This window comes from Microcaecilia unicolor, chromosome 2, assembly GCF_901765095.1.
Source record: "Microcaecilia unicolor chromosome 2, aMicUni1.1, whole genome shotgun sequence".
NCBI lineage: Eukaryota > Metazoa > Chordata > Amphibia > Gymnophiona > Siphonopidae > Microcaecilia > Microcaecilia unicolor.
In genome coordinates, this window is record NC_044032.1 from 153,426,150 (window position 1) to 153,442,980 (window position 16,831).

Genomic DNA, 16,831 nt, shown 5'->3' on the forward strand with positions numbered 1-16,831 from the left:
ATAGATGGCAGTAAGGCCTCCCATGCTAATGGCCATGTGCTAATTGGGAAATTAGTGCATGGTCATTAATACAGAAAATGGGAAATATGGCCATCTTACAGCTGCACTAAAAGTGGCCTCAGTGTACGGGAAAGCCTCACGCTACTGACACCGAAGGCCACTTTTTAGTGCTGCTTAGTAAAAGGGCCAAATAGAATAAAAAAATAATTAGTCATAGCTCCTCCAGACACTACACAATTGCTTGTACTCAGTTTTATCTAGGAAATTGTGAATATTACCATTGATACCACAAACACATCTTCATAGCACAAAGCAGAAAGTACAGTGCTTTTGCAGTGCTATAGACCACAGTTAATTTCCAGCGTTCCCTTCATTTTCTCACAGGATCCTCAATACCTATTTCATGCCCTATTGAACAGTAATAGAAATAAAGAGGGCATGAAGAAGCGGAGAGGATCTTTAGTATGAAGAAGTAAAGGCAAAAAGCACAGATCAACTGTGGCCAATGGCACTGAACAAGAATGCTAACTGAGCACAACAGAACAGCCTTATAGTCCTTATCTGCCTTAAAATTTTATTCCTCTATAAGCATTATTCAAAAAGGACTTTTAGTACTCTGTGCGTATGGAAAAAGTCTTTATAGACTTATGTGAGGGAGGGAGTGGTATAGCAGTGGGTGACCCTAGGATCAATGGCTCACTGAAGTTGTAGTTTAGCTACCTTATGGCCGGTGGCACTAATCCTGCCATGTCAGAGGCCAAGTCAGAGGGACATGGCTCAGGCCAGGAGGTGGTTAAAGTGTTCTATATGAGACTAGCATATTCATGACCTTTAGTCTGGCCCTGATGACTGCTGTCACAGCTGCACACATAGGCCTAGAAACCAGCTGTAATATGTACATTGACCAGTAAACTGCTATTGTGAGAATCCACTTCAAGTATATGCCATGTGAATGCATGCACATACAGTATCCTCAACTCACCACTCTGTACTGTCACTTCACTCCACTGTCCCTTGTATGACTTTCTCAATACTGTCCCCCCCCCCCCCCCATCACTCTCACACAAGGAAACTGCTGATGTTAGGAATGGCCTACATACCCAAAGCACAGCTTTGCCCAAATGCACTGCTGTAACTGAAGGTGTGTTTGCCAACATCCTGACAGGCATGTGGTCCCTGTGTCTAACCCCACTCGACACCCAGCCCATGCTGTTCCACCAGTAGTGCTTTACCTAGCATGTCCATATACATGTCCAATTGCCGCTAATGTATGCACACTCTTATAGGTGTGAGGCACTTAAGTCATTCTGTTACCCAGGCATCATGTCACAGAGAAGGGGAGCTGGACTGAGGAAGCCACACCAGCCAGGGCAAGCTGAGACTCCTTGTGCTGGAGGTGAGAGGGCACTATGATGTACTATATGAGGCTGCTGGGACCAGAGGCAGTGGTGATAAAATGATTAACACCTGGTGAGGCATCTGTCACTGGCTTAACACTGTGTATCACCAAAACCACGATGTCAAGGACTTGACCAAAAAATAATGAGCTCTGAGTGGCCATGCCCTGGCAATAACATATTCCTTACCTCCATTGAGAGGGAATTGCTGCCCACCTGTACTCAGACAGCATTTCAGGGGTCTGCCACCACAACAGCACAAAAAAGGAGATTAGGTGAGAGTTCATTGTTTAATCCTTCATGTGGTATGCATCAATTAAGACCCAAGCTTAGGGTCCTCACATACACATTCCAACTGTTCTTCCCCTCATCTGTCTCTCCACACTAACAGTCTGCCCGCCTTACAATTCCACAGCACTTTGGACAAAACCCTTGCCACAAAACACAAGTATCTGTGTAAGTCTTTGCAAACATCTCCAAATTAATGTTATGGTGTTAAATTATCTACACACTAGGGTACTGCCTTGCAAGCCCTTTATCAACCCTATCCTCTCCTAAATCTATTCTCTGTTGCTTCTCTCTTTTGTGAACAAGGTCCCACAGGAGCAATGCCCTGCATCTAATCATGCTCATACCCAACAACCAATAATACCCACTGATCACCAATAGTGATATCCAGTGACCATCAACAATAACACCCTGTGATCACCACCAACTATGATGCTGGACTACACACAAAGACACACATACACACTTTTTCTTTCTCATAGGGTAGAACAGACATAGCCAGTTACAGACACACAGAAGCAGTGGTAGGTGGACACTGTTGGTTGCACAGAGAAATAGGGTGGAAGGGTGGGGGAGACTGAGGGAGGAGAGAGAAGGCAGCTAGAGGGTTGGAGAGGGTGTTTGATTGAAAGGGGCAAAATGAACACAGCAGGAATTATTGGAACTGTATGATTATGGTTTAATAGGCTTAATATACTGCCCTTCCTGAGAACACAACAGAGTGATTAACACAAACTTTAGATAGGGTTAAGGAAGAGCAGAGAGGTAGCCAGTAAGAGGAAGGATGATGCCTGACCACACACTGAGTTGCCAACCAGCAGCATAGTACATCCAGCAAAGCTCCAAATAAAAAAGAAACATCTTCTCTGCCATTTACAGTATGTGCTATTTTTTTGGATATGTACATTTGAGTATGTCTTATACACACCATGTGCATGTGCACCATCTATAGAGTACATCCTATGCATGCTGATGATGGTCTCACTCTGCCCTAAAAACACCCCCTTTCAGAGCGTGTAAATGTACGTGCCATATAAGTACATAAGTACATAAGTAATGCCACACTGGGAAAAGACCAAGGGTCCATCAAGCCCAGCATCCTGTCCACGACAGCGGCCAATCCAGGCCAAGGGCACCTGGCAAGCTTCCCAAACGTACAAACATTCTATACATGTTATTCCCAGAATTGTGGATTTTTCCCAAGTCCATTTAGTAGTGGTTTATGGACTTGTCCTTTAGGAAACCGTCTAACCCCTTTTAAAACTCTGTCAAGCTAACCGCCTTCACCACATTCTCGGCAACAAATTCCAGAGTTCAATTATGCGTCGGGTGAAGAAAAATTTTCTCCGATTTGTTTTAAATTTACTACACTGTAGTTTCATCGCATGCCCCCTAGTCCTAGTATTTTTGGAAAGCGTGAACAGATGCTTCACATCCACCTGTTCCACTCCACTCATTATTTTATATACCTCTATCATGTCTCCCCTCAGCCGTCTCTTCTCCAAGCTGAAAAGCCCTAGCCTCCTTAGTCTTTCTTCATAGGGAAGTCATCCCATCACCGCTATCATTTTAGTCGCCCTTCGCTGCACCTTTCCAATTCCGCTATATCTTTCTTGAGATGTGGCAACCAGAATTGAACACAATACTCAAGTTGCGGTCGCACCATGGAGCGATATAATGGCATTATGACATCCTCACACCTGTTTTCCATACCTTTCCTAATAATACCCAACATTCTATTCGCTTTCCTAACTGCAGCAGCACACTGAGCAGGTTTCAGTGTATTATCGACGACGACACCCAGATCCCTTTCTTGGTCCGTAACTCCTAACGTGGAACCTTGCATGACGTAGCTATAATTCGGGTTCTTTTTTCCCACATGCATCACCTTGCACTTGCTCACATTAAACGTCATCTGCCATTAAGCCGCCCAGTCTCCCAGTCTCGTAAGGTCCTTCTGTAATTTTTCACAATCCTGTCGCGAGTTAACGACTTTGAATAACTTTGTGTCATCAGCAAATTTAATTACCTCGCTAGTTACTCCCATCTCTAAATCATTTATAAATATATTAAAAAGCAGCGGTCCTAGCACTGACCCCTGAGGAACCCCACTAACTACCCTTCTCCATTGTGAATACTGCCCATTTAACCCCACTCTCTGTTTCCTATCCTTCAACCAGTTTTTAATCCACAATAGAATATTTCCTCCTATCCCATGACCCTCCAATTTCCTCTGTAGCTTTTCATGAAGTACCCTGTCAAATACCTTTTGAAAATCCAGATACTGCTCCCACTCTCCAGCAGGCCTCACTTGCCTGTGGCCTCTGAACAGGATTCCAACTGGTCTCTTCCCAGCATTCTGCGCAATCCCACATCAAGCTCCTGGGCCCCTTTTTCAGTCAGGGTGAGCTGATTCTCAATATGCGAATTGTATGCAGATTAGCATGTTACGCTTTCTCGCTCAGGGTGCCCTGGTTCTCCAGAGGCAAAAATTAAACAGGTCTCACCAACAGCATATTCCTCAGCCAATTCTTTATTCCAGCCCCTGGGCACACTTCTTCTAGCTTAAATCTTTATACATTCAAATATCTTCACACTGAGCCTCCCCACACAGCTACCTGGGCTCAGTACTAACTTCAATAATTTGGGGACTTTTAACCTCAGGCTTTGTAGCCTGCTTCTCAGTACTGGGACACACAGCCCCCCTCCTTTGGACACACAGTCCTGAACACACAGTCCTACTTCTTCTTCAGACACACAGTCCTTCCTTCTTTGGACACACAGTCATTTCTTTGAACACACAGTTCCTCTAAGTTCTGAGGCTACACAGTCCAACACTAATGCTTTAGGAACTTCTTACCCCAACCTGCTTTTCTTCCTTGAGCACACAGTCCACCACAAGTCCATAGGGTTCAGCCAGTTCTTTCCAGGGAGATTCTCTTTCTTCAGCTACCAGCTCTCTTTTCTTCCTTTTACAACTCAGGTGGGGTATAAAGTGGTTAATAGCTAAACAGGACCCAGCCCATAACCGCCTGCACCTGTAGCCATCCCAGGACTCTCCCCGGTCCTAGCGACCTCCATCTATTCGCTCCCCTACTGGCACCCTCTAGTGACACACCCAGACATATTCCCTGGCCATTTTTTAAGGAACAGCGTCATCTAGTGGCCTGCCCAGGATAGGACAGCCTCTTACTTATCACAATACACAATATCAACCGGCTCCCCTTTGTCCACGTTTGTTTACTCCTTCAAAGAATTGAAGTAAATTGGTCAGGCAAGATTTCCCCACACAAAAGCCATGCTGACTTGGTCTCAGTAATCCATATCCTTGGATGTGCTCTGTAATTTTGTTTTTAATAATAGCCTCTACCATTTTCCCCGGCACCGACGTCAGACTCACCGGTCTATAATTTCCCGGATCTCCCCTGGAACCTTTATAGCAGATACATGCCTACTGTTTCACTTACAGAATACCACTGAGTGAGTTTCTAGCTTTACGTGTTACACCCAAGGTGGTATCTGGGAAAAATGGAAGACACAAACAGGAGAGAGTCAAAGAGTGATGTCAGAACTCCGGCAAACACAGGAGGAAAATAAGGTAGCTATTTAGCACTATAGTGTCTAAACAAGAGTTACTTTAATCACCCAAGCCTTCAAGATCAAAACAGAACACTTGCTATATGGAACAACTGCCCTCTTCTTATGCTAGAAAATTTGTGATGAAACACCACTAAGGTACCATCTTGTTGGTCCCTTGACAGATTAGGGCCTCAGTCCAGAATGATACCCTGCAAGTACAGACTTCACTTCTAAAAAAGGAAAAACTCAGAGACATTCTTCCTTAACACTGCCTATAGACTACTAGTCCTGGATATGGGAACTCTTCACACTCAGGGTGACTTTCTCATCCCCTATCAGACACTTCCCTCCCCATGTGGAAGGCTTTTTTTTGGACAAAAACAGTAGTTCTGGTACTTTCTTGAGCATTCAGAGTTTTTCTGTGCAATAAAACATATTTGGACAGGTTATAGGTGATATGAAAATCAGACTCTCTTGGCCTTATGCAAATTCAGTCCATGATTAGCCTTTTCCAAGCAATAATGGGGGGTCAGCCTACCTTTATACAGTTCTCATTCAGCAAGCAACATTGAACTGAGCCTCTCTTAGTAGAGTGCTGGGGTCTCAGTCTAACAGCCACCTCCCCTTGGACAGGTCTATCTTTCAGTGTAACATTATGGTCCTGTCCTCACCCCACACCTGTTAATTCCAGTCTCAAATTAAGCCAGAATTTCTTCACACTTCATCTATTTATTAGGATTTATTCACTGCCTTTTTAAAGGAATTCACTCAAGGCGGTGTACAATAACACAACATATTGGAAACACTCATCTTCATGAAAGTCAATGAGATAAGTACCTGCATCTTGTGACCTCCTTAGTGGTCTGTATGCTGGGGTCCTCTGCCCGGCTCTGTCTCTCGGCAGCCCTGGTGGTGGAGGCCATCTGGCCTTCCTCTGGAATGGTAAAGGAGGTATCCTTGCCAAAGTCCTGGATCCAGATCATTGCCCTCAGGAGGTGTCTCATAAAGCTTCATCACTAACTGATGTGGAAGCAATATCTAGATTGGTTGATGTGGAGGGGCATTTTCAAAAGGGATGTCCAAGTTGCGATCTGGATGTCCTTGCAAAACGGTGAAATCTAGGGGGGGAACCCGTATTTTTGAAACAAGATGAACGTCCATCTTTTGTTTCAAAAATACCATCGGGGATGTCCAAATCCTTAAATTTCGCCGTCCCTAGATTTGGATGTCCCTAGACATAGTCGTTTCTGATTTTCGGCAATTTTCGAAACCAAAGACGTCCATGTCAGAAATGACCAAATGCAAGCCATTTGGTCGTGGGAGGAGTCAGCATTTGTAGTGCACTGGTCCCCCTGACATGCCAGGACACCAACCGGGCACCCTAGGGGGCACTGCAGTGGACTTCAGAAATTGCTCCCAGGTACATAGCTCCCTTACCTTGTGTGCTGAGCCCCCAAACCCCACTACCCACAACTGTACACCACTACCATAGCCCTTACGGGTGAAGGGGGGCCCTACATATGGGTACAGTGGGTTTGTGGTGGGTTTTGGAGAGCTCGCTGTTTCCTCCACAAACATAACAGGTAGGGGGGTATGAGCCTGGGTCCACCTGTATGAAGTGCACTGCAGTACCCACTAAAACTGCTCCTGGGACCTGCATATGCTGTCATGGACCTCAGTATGACATCTGAGCCTGGCATAAAGGCTGGCTTTTGAAGGTGGGAGGGGGTTAGTGACTACTGGGGGAGTAATGGGAGGTCATCTCCGATTCTCTCCGGTGGACATCTAGTCATTTCAGGCACCTTTTTGTGCCTTAGTCGCAATAAAAACAGGTCCGAGTGAAAACGTCCAAGTGTTCATCAGGGACGTCCTTGTTTTTTTCGATTATGGGTTAAGGACATCCAAGTGTTAGGCACGCCCAAGTCCCGCCTACACTATGCCTTCCACACGCCCCCATGAACTTTGGCCGTCCTTGCGACGGAGTGCAGTTGGGGACATCCTAAATCAGGTTTAGATTATACCGATTTGAACGTCCCTGGGAGGACGTCCATCTTCCGATTTATGTCGAAAGATGGACATCCTTCTCTTTTGAAAATAAGCCTATAAATATCCTAAAGAGGATGTTGTAAAGTTATTATTGAGTGTTTTAACAATGGTTTTATTATCCTCTTTAAGGGTGTTTTATTAACGCAAAGGTCTTATAAGTTGTGTAGAGAATTTGAGATGGGAAAGATTAAGAGACCATGTTTGAGCCTCCTTTTAATAATTTAGTGTTATGTCTATTAGATATTAACCCTAAACAACAAACAAGGTAAATTTCAGATTATTTATAATTTGTTATTTTCTATAGGTGCAGGTATTAATGCTTTTATTGACCCAAATGACTGTTTAGTGCATTATGCATCTTTTGACAAGGAAGTTTTCTTGTTACACTCATGTGTAAAGTATACTTTGGTGGCTAAATCAGATACTGAAGCAGCATTCAGACTACTTGTCTATATTGAGTCACTTTAGGATCCTTTTACAAAGCTGCGCTACTGATTAGCCTTCTCTGGAGTAGCCCCCCCTCCCCCCGCACTCTAGAATGTTCTCATTGAAAGGATCCATCCCCTTAACACAAGGCTATCTGTATTTAAGGAAGCAGGTGAAAGGGTGTCTCTTCAACCAGGCCTTTAATGGAAGAAGTAACTAACTTTTTAGTCTCACTCACACACACAAGGAGTGATATGAGCTACACAGACTGCAGCAAGACATGTTTATCCACTCCTACCCTAGCTGAGATAATATTTAAACCATCTTTCTGACCTCATGTGCACCTTTCTTTACTCCTAACTCTTCTTACTCTCTTACCTATCTAAATGTTCCATCTTTGCTTATACCCTTTACTGTCAATTAAAATGTTTTAACATTGTAAGTAGTATACCATGCCATACTTTGTATTGTTATTTGAATATCTTACTGCTGTAATTGCCTATTGCTCATGTTTGATTTATTATTACTGTACACCGCCTTAAGTGAATTCCTTCAAAAAGGAGGTAAATAAATCCTAATAAATAAATAAAATAGATAAATAAATAGCAATACGCTCCCACTGGGCATAATGATTTTATTTGAAAAATGCTCCCAAATGATGATTATAACTCTCAAACAAGAGATGAACAGTTGGAGTAAAGTGCTTTCTAGAAGTAGTTGATGTGATAGGTGTGAGTTCCTAATGAGAGTTCATCTTTAATATAATCATGGAGCTGTAAATTTACAATTCCATGCTATAATTTTTAACAGGCAAACCACCACGCTAAGCCAGCAATTATCTGCTTTCCACCGTTAAATGTGAGCTCTGGTTTGTTGTGCTTTGGAGAGCTTCTTGCTGTTCCATCTTCACAAATCTTGTTCTTCCAACTGTTTGGGTCTCAGAGAATTGCTGTTGTGCTGATCTTTTCTTCTGAAAAGGAAAAGAGTGCACATCCATATCTTTTGTCATAACTCCAAACTCTTGGAAGATACAACCTACCTCAATTTACAGAAGGCAAATATTTTGAGGGGCTAAAGTATAGAAGATTAAATAAGAAATAGGGCTGTGCATAGAAATTTGTTTTGTTTTATTTGGTTCATTTTCAAATTTTGCAACTTTGTTTTCTTACATTACATGCATAAATGCCTTTTTATGGGCATAAAACTATGGGGCTCTTTTACTAAGCAGTGCTATCCCGTGCAGGCCTTTCTCGTGCACTGAGGCTACTTTTCACATAGAAGTAAAATGGCTCCATTTTCCATTATTCCTATGAATGGCCATGCACTAATTTCCCATTAGCATGTGACCATTAGTGTGTGAATACTTACCAACATTTGTTTCTAGGCTGTAAGAGCTCACATGCTAACCATGTGCTAATTGGCTAGCATGCGGTGATGAAGCTGCACTAAGGTCCCTGTTTACAAAGCCATGCTAGCAGCTGGTGGTGCGGTACTGCCAACACAGCCCATTCACTTTGAATGGGTTGTGTCGGCATTGCTGCGTAGCAGCCGCTAGCATGGCTTTGTAAACAGGGGGGTAACTGATTAGTGCAGAACATGCCTACTCTCTGCCCCCAGACATGCCCCCGGTGCTAAAAAATAAATTCTGTTTTCTACAATGTGGGTAGAGCGGACTTATCCCAAAACTACAGCGGAATGCTTGACCACACCCCCATGGTAGTGTTTTATAACCTGCGGCAAGCACGCACAGTGCTTACCGCAGCTTAGTAAAAAGACTCTCATATTTGTATGCATAAACTTGATTTTATGAGCAAAATTATGATTTCATGTGTGCAAAAAAAATGTATATTTGCAGAGAAATGAAACAAAATTCAAATGAACGCACAGCTATCATATAGAAAAGTTAAGGTAAAAATCCTGAGTTCAAATTCTAGTGACAACAATCATATTTTGATAAGGTACTTGAATTCATGATTTATGCCAAACTTTAGTTAGCTTCAGGGCCCTTTGACTAAAGGGCTGGCGCAGCAATGGGCTTGCTATTCTTGACCCACTACAATCTGGTTTTCGCCCTCTCCACTCACCAAACTGTGCTTTCTAAAAGTCTCCAATGACCTATTACTGGCTAAATCCAGAGGTCTCTATTCCATCCTCATTCTTCTTGATCTTTCCGCTGCTTTTGACACTGTCGATCACAGCATACTCCTCGATACCCTGTCCTCACTTGGATTCCAGGGCTCTGTCCTTTCCTGGTTCTCTTCCTACCTCTCCCTCCGCACCTTTAGTGTTCACTCTGGTGGATCCTCTTCTACTTCTATCCCTCTGCCTGTCGGCGTACCTCAGGGTTCTGTTCTTGGTCCCCTCCTCTTTTCTATCTACACTTCTTCCCTTGGTTCATTAATCTCATCCCATGGCTTTTCCTACCATCTCTATGCTGATGACTCCCAAATCTACCTTTCTACCCCTGATATTTCACCTTGCATCCAAACCAAAGTTTCAGCGTGCTTGTCTGACATTGCTGTCTGGATGTCTCAACGCCACCTGAAATTAAACATGACCAAAACCGAGCTTCTCATTTTTCTCCCCAAACCCACCTCCCCACTCCCCCCCCGTTTTCTATTTCTGTTGATGGCTCTCTCATTCTCCCTGTCTCCTCAGCTCGAAACCTTGGGGTTATCTTTGACTCTTCTCTCTCCTTCTCTGCTCATATCCAGCAGATCGCCAAGACCTGTCGTTTCTTTCTTTACAACATCCGTAAAATCTGCCCCTTTCTTTCTGAGCACTCTACCAAAACCCTCATCCACACCCTTGTCACCTCTCGTTTAGACTACTGCAATCTGCTTCTTGCTGGCCTCCCACTTAGTCACCTCTCTCCTCTCCAATCGGTTCAAAACTCTGCTGCCCGTCTCGTCTTCCGCCAGGGTCGCTTTACTCATACTACCCCTCTCCTCAAGTCACTTCACTGGCTCCCTATCCACTTTCGCATCCTGTTCAAACTTCTTCTACTAACCTATAAATGTACTCACTCTGCTGCTCCCCAGTATCTCTCCACACTCATCCTTTCCTACACCCCTTCCCTTGCACTCCGCTCCATGGACAAATCCTTCTTATCTGTTCCCTTCTCCACTACTGCCAACTCCAGACTTCGCGCCTTCTGTCTCGCTGCACCCTACGCCTGGAATAAACTTCCTGAGCCCCTACGTCTTGCCCCATCCTTGGCCACCTTTAAATCTAGACTGAAAGCCCACCTATTTAACATTGCTTTTGACTCATAACCACTCGCCTCCACCTACCCTCCTCTCCTCCTTCCTGTACACATTAATTGATTTGATTTGCTTATTTTTTTTTGTCTATTAGATTGTAAGCTCTTTGAGCAGGGACTGTCTTTCTTCTATGTTTGTGCAGCGCTGCGTACGCCTTGCAGCGCTATAGAAATGCTAAATAGTAGTAGTAGTAGTAGCTTGCCAAACTGGAACTACTGCCAGGCTACTGTAGAAACCCAGCGGTAGTTCCCTTCCCCCAGCATGAGCCATTTCTGGCACTATAAAATTATTTTCTCTTTTCATAGCACTATGATGCTACCAGTTCAATGGGTGGCCATAAGTGCTCCCCCCAAAATGGCTGCAGGGCAAGTGGTTCACTTACCGCATGGCAGTGGCGTAGGAAGGGGGGGCGGTCCGCCCCGGGTGCACGCCGCTGGGGGGGGGGGGTGTCGGCTCACTGGTTCCCTGCTCTTTCTGCCCCGGAACAGGTTACTTCCTGTTCCGGGTCAGAGAAAGCAGGGAAGCAGCAGAGCCGACGCAGCTCCCAGTGACGTGCACTGGGGGCGGATCGGCCCTCCCGCCTGCCCTCCGCTGCAAGGTAAGGGTGCGTTTTTTTTGGGGGGGAGGGTGCGTTTCGGGGGGGGGGTGGTTGCGCTCCGGAGGGGGTGTGCAGCGGCGACCCGCCCCGGGTGTCAGGCACCCTTGCTACGGCACTACTGCATGGCCATTTCTTTTTTTAAAAACCCAGACTTTTCCTCACTGCATTACAAGGGGGCCTCAGCGCGCATACAAAACATGCGCTGACGCTAGTACAGGCCCCCTTTACCACAGCTTAGTAAAAGCGTACTTTTTGAAGCACTCATCAATGGTTTAAAGCTATAGAAACATTTAGTAAAAATAGAAATCTTTTTCCTGCAATGATATGACTTTGTTCCAGAATAGCAGCTCATTCTAATATTTTCCAGTTCACCATTGAGCATATGATGGAACTATCAAGTGGGAGACTTTTGTCCATTTCTAGCTTGTCACCTTACATGCATTTCAAGGCACAATGATATATGTTATTCTTTTATTTCAATTCAGTACTGTAAGTACCAAAGTGTATCAGATTGGATGTAAGAAAGCTGCAGTTGTGTTGTCCATCTCCTGCTCTGTCTTCCCCTCACGTCCGTCACGCTCCTTTTAGTGAAACTGAGCATGCTCCCCTTACATTCTGCATGCTCAGTTTCACTAAAAGGAGCAAGCAGAATGTAAGGGGAAGACAGAGCGGGGCAGGCAACCCAGCAGTGCCGAAGATGGACAATGCTTCAGCAGGTGGGGGTTCGGGACTCCCACCAGCCAAGGTATTTGCTGTGGCAGACGGTGGGGAGCGGCAAGGCAGTGTGGGGGGGGGGGGGGGGCGGCAGGGCAGCAGACCAAAATGCCCCCCCCCCCCCCACCTCAGGCTCTGGATCCCTTCCAATGTGAGGCCTGGCTACGCCCCTGGGGTACTTTTCTGACCAAAACAGCACATGTAATTTGTCTAACTCTACCCATGAAACATCTGCACTAAATACTGGTAAAAGGTGTGCATGTTATTTTACAGCCTGCATAATTTTAGCTCCAAACATGAGGGATGTTTTTAAAATTCTGGTTGCCCTGGGCATTGTATATTTGAATGTTCAGCACTGGATTGTCCTCAGACACTGGCATTGAATTTTCAGAGATTAAGCAGAAGCCTTTTTCCTTTTCTAATTTTATCTAGATAGTTACTGGTGGGCCGATGCTCAAAATGTAACACTGGCACTAGAGGCAATTAGCACTGGACTAGTGCCACCGTTAGTGAGTGCAGAATGCTTAGAGGGCTCTAATGCGGGAGACAATGTGCGCACCAAAGATTAGCACAAATAGCATGCAAATGTAGCAGGGGCGTAGCTACGTGGGGCCATGGGGGCCTGGGCTCCCGTAGATTTGGCCCTGGACCCCCCTGCCGATGACCCTCTCGATCCCCCTCCCGCTGCCAACCTGCCGTCAACCCGCCATCGCCGTCGCCTACCTTTGCTGGCGGTGGACCCCAACCCCCGCCAGCCGAGGTCCTCTTCTTCCTTCATTCTGTTTCTGAGTCTGCTGTCCTGGTAGGTGAAGGTGGGGGAGGGTTGGCAGTGGGACGGGGGTCGAGAGGGTTGTTGGCAGGGTGGGGGGGGTCAAAGTTGTTGGTGGTGGTGGCAGCGGCGGTGGGAGGGGAGTCGGCAATGGCAAGGGGAGGTCGGCGGCGCCGAGGGGGGCTAAAATGTGCCCCCTCACCTCGGGCTCTGGACCCCCTCCCGCTGAAGTCTGGCCCCTGAAATATAGTCAAACAGGTATTAATGAGGTCATTTCCTATTCCTTCCCAATGCTCAGAGAACAGCGCACAAAACAAAGCCGCCCTTACCACTGAAAACCTAATGCCAGCTTGAAGCAGGTATTAGGGTGTTTGAAGAGAGGATTTCTCATGATTCTTTCTTTAAACTCTGTTGGTTTTTATTTAATTTGGAAACAGAAGGAAGCCCGTATAAGCCCCTAAGTGCTGGTAGTGAGAGACCAATGTGTGCGAGTCAGAGAAAACCCATGCCCTGATGCATACAGGCAGCCATAAAACTTAACGAATCGCTAACAGCCAGCAATGCACAAAGGGATCGCATGCAAATGAGCTGCACGGATCCCCCTTTGTGCATCCTCGCTGTTTGCGAGTTCGAGCTGTCAAATGGATTTGACACTTCTGTCAAATCCATTTGACACTTCTGTCAAATCCATTTGACAGCTCTGATGCACTGGCCCTACGAAGTTATTTACTAAAATTTATCCTGGTGGTCCAGTGGACCCTGATCCCCCCAATCTTTTTTCTAACTTTACCTGGTAGTCCAGTGGACCATGACCCCCCTCCCCTTTGACCCCGGAACCTTTTAAAAAAAATTTCCATGGTGGTCTAGTGGACCAAACCCTCTTCCCCTGTGCAGGCACACACCCCTCCCTCCCGCATCCGAGCCACATCCCGCCCCTCCCTGTACCTTTACAACAAGGTGGAAACAGGAGGGCAGGAGCAACAGTTCCTCCCTCCTGCCTCGGGCCTGCCCCAAACAAAATGACAGTATTCTGGGATGCACTGGGCAGGGCTAAACACCATATAAGGAGTTTTTTCCCTTGTCTGGTGTTTAGCCCTGCCCAGTGCATCCCAGAATGCACTGGACAGGGCCTGGGTGCGCCATTTTGTTCTGGGCAGGCCTCAGGCAAGAGGAAGGAGTCGTTGCTCCTGCCCTCCTGCCTCCATCTCATTGTAAAGGTACAGGGAGGGGCAGGGGTGTGGGTTGGTGCGGGAGGGAGGGGTGTGTGCCTGCACAGGGGAAGGGTTTGGTCCACTGGACCACTAGGGAAAATATTTTAAAAGGTTCTGTGATGGGGTGGGGGGGGGGGGGGGTCGTGGTCCATTGGACCACCAGGGAAAGTTGAAAAAAAGATTGGAAGGTCAGGGTCCACTTCACCACCAGGGGGGAGGGCACCAGGAGGTGATAGGTAGGAAGCACAAACAGGCAGCCTTAATAGCTTCGTGCTTGTGCTTCTCTCCTCTCCGACAGCTCCAGAGCAGCCATAAAATTTGCTAACCAGGTAATTCCTGGCTCTGCCCAGACTTTGCTCCCAGACCACTCCAGCACTAACTGGATCGTGCTGAGGCAGTCTGTGCAATATTCAGCAGCAGTAGCCAGTTAACTACTGCTGGATATCTAGGCAGGAACCAGTTATCTGGATTGGAGCCGCTGCTACCCAGTCAACTCATGATGACTATCAACCCTATCCCCCTAATATTCAAAACCATTTAACTGGCCAAGAATGCCACCTGGCCATTTAAATGGTACTGAGCTGGCTAAGCGCTAATATTCAGTGCAAGATAGCTGGCTATCTCAGCTGAATATTAGAGCTTAGCGGCTAGCCGGATGACTGGTAGTATTGCGTGACGTAGCCACTCAGCACCGATATTCAGCTTCTGGCCGGCTATGTTTGGCAGTCAAACATAGGTGGAATATCATAGGCCGGTTCCAACTTAACCAGACAGCGCTGAATATCGGCTTAGCCAGTTAAGTTAAAACTGGCCAAAATAAACTGGATATTCAATGCTGGTCACAGGAAGTGGACTGGCATTGAATATTCTGGATCAGCACTGACCATGGAAGGCAGCCCAACTACCTCCTGTAGTCTGAATATCAGACCCTATCTGTATAACAGAGAGCAAGGGGATAGAAGACATAAAAGAGTAAATAATTCAGTGAATTAGCCTGTTAAAAAAAACCTGTTAAAAACATATAACAAACACAATAAAAAAATACAAACAGCATCAACTTGTTCTCACATAGGGGCCCTTTTACTAAGGCATGTAGGCGCCTATGCACGTGCAATGCATGTCAAATTGGAACTACTACCCAGCTACTGCGTGCCCTGGGCAGTAATTCCTTATTTGACATGCGTCCAACACATGCGGTAGAAATTTTCTACTACATGGCGCTTACCCTGTGGTAATCGGTGATGTGTTCACGCTGATGATTACCACCCAGTTACTGCTAAGTCAATGGGTGGAGGTAAGGTCTCAGGCCGAAAATGGATGTGCGTTGGTTTTAATTTTGCTGCAGTCCATTTTTGGCCACAAAAGGGTCTTTTTTGCAGGCACGCTGAAAAGTGGACCTGCACATGTCCAAAACACATGCCTACACTAGCGCAGGCCATTTTTCAGCGAGCCTTAGTAAAAGGGTCCCATAGTGCTGAAGAATTATTTTTGCTTTGATAAGGTTTTTAAAGCATCAAGAGAAGGGAACAGCCATGGGATATATATTGGTGCCCTCTGTAGCAAACCTCTATATGGTGAACTTTGAGAGAAAAATTTTAACATCCCATAAGTTTACTGGCCATCTTATGACATGGAAACACTATATAGATGACATTTTCCTAATTTGGAAAGGTACAGAAAGGATCTAATGGTATTCCAAGAATGGATAAATAATTTGGACGAGAATTTGAAATTTCAGTTACACATTAGTAAGGAAACTATAGAATTTCTTGATATTTTAATTATAAATAAGGTTAGCCACTGACATATATAGAAAACCTATCAATGTCAATAAACTTTTACAGTTTTTGTGGCAAAGTCTTTTTAAAAAAAGCTTACCTTACAGTCAGTTCTTAAGAATAAAGTGATGGGGGGGGGGGGGGGGGCACAGCCTTTAGCGTACGGGATGGCAGCCTGATCTCCATGCTTTCCTTCCCCTATGTTGGATTATAGCTGATATACCTCATAAACCTTTTTCTAACAGCTCAATATCAACTGCTAAATATCTCTAGGCATAGCAACATCGAAACAAAATAAGATAGAGACAGTGTTTGGGGCTCAAAGCTGCGGCAAATGCCCAAGACAGGACTTACCCATGCCGCTAAAGATGGCATCACCATGAGAGCTTCAAGAATTACTGAGTTTAAAGGTATGCTTCATGAAAATGTGATAAGCATCACAGAATTACAGCATGAACTCACAACAGTTGCAGCTCAGATTACAACCTGCACAGATTGTACAATTGAATTTGAACAGCGTATTTCAGGCCCTGAAGACTCAGCCCTACAGTGGAACAAGCAGAAGAACATCATCAGGGACCTACAGAGAACACTCGAAGACTCAAACAATCGTAGCAGGACAAATAACCTGCATATGCAGGGCCTGACTGAAGGGATTGAAGGTCAGTCTCCTCTAATCATGTTTGTGGAACATATGATGTAAATGAACTGAACCATCCTGTGAAATATAAGAAAATATTGGGCCATTTGAAGATGGTAGGG